This window comes from Lepus europaeus, unplaced genomic scaffold, assembly GCF_033115175.1.
Source record: "Lepus europaeus isolate LE1 unplaced genomic scaffold, mLepTim1.pri SCAFFOLD_3_1, whole genome shotgun sequence".
NCBI lineage: Eukaryota > Metazoa > Chordata > Mammalia > Lagomorpha > Leporidae > Lepus > Lepus europaeus.
The window spans coordinates 15,266,696-15,270,391 of NW_026909276.1; the positions used below are offsets into that span (position 1 = coordinate 15,266,696).

The 3,696-nt window shown below is 37.6% G+C and overlaps 1 pseudogene; it reads right to left on the minus strand.

Annotated features, from left to right (window-relative positions):
* Positions 1–606: 606 nt before the first annotated feature.
* On the minus strand, positions 607–2,502 carry LOC133755306 (vacuolar protein sorting-associated protein VTA1 homolog; annotated as a pseudogene).
* Positions 2,503–3,696: the final 1,194 nt, after the last annotated feature.

A 3,696-nucleotide genomic window follows, 5' to 3' on the forward strand; every position in this document is an offset into this window, starting at 1 on the left:
CCAACATTATTAATATTAAGTCTGAAAGCATTTCTACCTCTTTACTGAATAACTTTCCTTTCTGTCAATGTTAAACTCTAATGAATAAAAACTGTGTTTTGAACATAATTTTTTTCAGGTTTATCTAGCACTTTAGGACATTTGTATTTGTTTTATAAGCCTTAAGGAAAACAAAAAGATAATCTCTAATCTAGACAATTCTGGAATCTTTCATTAGATTTAGAATTTTACAGCAAAATAATATGATCTGTTTGTCCAAGTAGTATGCCTTTTAAAAAATTCTCTTCATGTATGTAAATTAATAAAGCTTATTTCCAATATATATTTTCTGTGTTTTCATTTGCTGAAGCAGGGTTCAAAGGGTGTTTTTAGGATCTTGCCAACATCAGCCCTATGTACCCATAAATTATTGGAGCCATTAAATGGACAATAAAAACTGGTTGAGGCTACTGATGAATGCTTCAAAAGGAATCTGATACACACAGATTTTATTGTCATATTCAACTCAACTGAAGTCTTTCTTGAAATTGTACTCTTGATAGGCTGAAGACAGTAATGGAGTTAATTCTTTATGCCAAAGAGACATGGATCTGTTGTACAAAGGCTTCATTCTCTGTCAGTCATCAGTAACTTGAGGTCTTTCTGTATATTCTGAATGGTAGTGTTTGCATCTTCATATTGTAAGGCACTGCTAGCATATTTGCAGTATTTCTGAGCTCTCACAAACTCCTCAGGTTTGAGGTGGATATAGCCTTGGGAAACCATACTGAAAAGTGCAGGATCAATGGCTGGAATAGTCTATAGAGTAGGTTGGATAGTATTCCTTGTTACACCCATGCTATGAGGCACTTTTGCTGGTGTGTAGGCTAGGGCATGTGCACCCAGAGGACACTGTATTCAACTATAGCTGTCTGATGGCATGCTGCCTGGGTCAAATGCTGAAGATGATGATGGCTGAGGTGTGTTGAATGGGCAGAGATGCTACTACAGCATCTTCATTTTCTTCACCATCAGTATCTTCCTCAATTGCAATAGGGCCTGCTTGAGGAGTCTCCTCATTGTTTAAGCAATTATGGATATATGTTACCTTCCACCTTGCATACTTCATGTGTTTCACATTTTCATCAGTGTTATGTTAAGCATGGTTATGACATCTGTTAAAAGACTTGCAGTATAGAAGAACTTGATCATGTTTTTTTTGTGAAATAGCCCAGCACAATGTTCACTGTCTGCATATATAAACATTTTCCAAGAATAATTCCCCAAATGGGCAGAACCAACTACTCCTTGGGTAATAGCTTATTATCACCCCCACTGTTTCTTTTTGTTGTTTTTGTGAAGAATCTGAGCCTGGATCAAGGCACAGCTATTTTAGACTAGGCCTCCATCTTGTAACTCAGGCCTGACCAGACCCTGAACCCTTTGGCAAAATCTCCTGAAAGAAGAAAAATAAACTCCCCTTGTGATAAACTCCCCTAGCAACAGCCAATTAGCAGATAGCAGGGAAATACCTGCTATCCAGATGTCTTTTCCAGGTGTATTTTTAGGCCATTAAGGTGATTGATAACATCCCCAAACCCTGCAGTTTGGAACATACACCCTCATGGCTTGGGCCCTACACTTTAGCCAATCATTTTAAAAAGCATCAACCCCAAAGCCATCTAACCACCTTTACTAGGTCTATTCCCACTACTGGATTTACTAATCAATTTTAAGAGATGTTCTTTAAATTCTCACAGCATGAGATAATTTCCTGATGGTGCTATAATGTATAGAATGTCTCTGAAAACCCTATATAAACCCCACAAAGGAAATGGGATGGGTCCTCATCAGATGACCATTGTGATGATTGGAGGAGTGGACCATAGATTGAGCTAGAACAATAAACCTCTTTGCTTTTGTATCATTGAAGTCTCTCATTGGGATAATTGAGTCCCATCCAAGTCTGGTCTAATAGTTGTTGTTAAGATTTATTTATTTATTATAATGGCAGAATTACAGAAAGGTAGAGACAGAAAGAGAGTCAGCCTCTGCCATCCACTCCCCAAATGGCCGCAATGGCCAGAGCTGTGCTGATCTGAAGCCAGGAGCCAGGAAATTCTTCCAGGTCTCCCACATGTGTGCAGGGGCCCAAGGACTTGGGCCATCTTTCTACTTCTTTCCCAGGCCAGAGCAGAGAGCTGAGTCAGAAGTGGAGCAGCTGGGACTTGAACTGGAGCACATATGGGATGCCATCACTGTAGGCCAGGATTTTAACCTGCTGTACCACAGTGTCAACCCCCCACCTATTTATTAAGAGCTCCTAACTGACCTGTTAATTTTGATAAAAATTTATGACACCCAGGAGTTTTATTATCAATCTTCATTCTAATTTGCATGGCATATAAATGACCCCCTTGGTGAAATATGTAATGATCAAACAATGACTACCAACAAACACCCCTCAGATCATTTCTTGAGCAACTGTTCAGTAATAGGCCACCACAGGGTCCTACTTGTCATGCTCCTGAACCATCAGGTGATGCTGTATGTTCTTTTATTTTTTAAATTTATTTTATTTTATTTTTTTTTATTTTGACAGGTAGAGTTATAGACAGTGAGAGACAGAGAGAAATGTCTTCTTTCCGAATGTTCTTGGTATTTTGATTGAGATCACATTGAATCTGTGAATTGCTTTTGAGGAGCTGGCACTGTGGAATAGTAGTTTGGACCTCTGTGGCATTGGCATCTCATGGATGCCAGTTTGGGTCCCAGCTGGTCCTCTGATCCAACTCTCTGCTTATGGCCTAGGAAGGCAGTGGAAGATGGCCCAAGTGATTGGGCTCCTGTATCCACATAGGAGATGAGGAGGAAGCTCCTAGCTCATGGGTTCAGATCAGCCCAGCACCAGCCATTACAGCTATTTGGAGAATTAACCAACAGGTAGAAGGCATCATTTTTTGTCTCTCCGTCTCTCTATAATTTCCTCTCAAATAAATAAATGATTGTAAAAGTAAAATTAAAAATAATTTCTATTGGTAGAATGGGAATTTTGATATTAATTCTTCTAACTTATGAACATCAAAGATTTTTCCTTTTTTTGTGTTTTCTTTTTTTCTTTAATGTTTTATAATTTTTCTTATAGAGATCTTTCACACCCTTGACTAAATTTATTCCAAGGTAATAAAAAATTTTATGGTTATTGAGAATGGCACTGATCTGATAAGTTATTTTTCAGCCATGGCATTTTTGTGTATATAATGGTTATTGATTTTTGTGTGTTGATTTCATATTTTACAACTTTACCAAACTTTCTTGTGAGTTTCAATAATCTCTTGGTGGAGTCTTTTGGTTTCCCGATATTTAGGATCATATCATCTGCAAACAGGTTATTAGGCCTTCTCCTTTCTAATTTGTTTTCCTTTGATTTCTTTTTCTTGCGTTATTGCCATGGCTAAAACTGTCAGTAGTGTATTGAACAGCAGTAGTGATGGAGAGCAACTTTGGTTTCAGATCTTAGTGGAAATGCTTCCACGATTTCCCATTCAATATGATATTGGTTGAAGATTTGTCATATATTGCCTTGATTGTGATAAGGAATGTTCCTTCTATTCCCAACTTGCTTAAGGTTTTTATAATGAAAGGTTGCTTTTTATCAAATACTTTCTCTTCATTTATTGATCATCATGTGGTTTTTATTCTTTAGTTTGCTAGTGT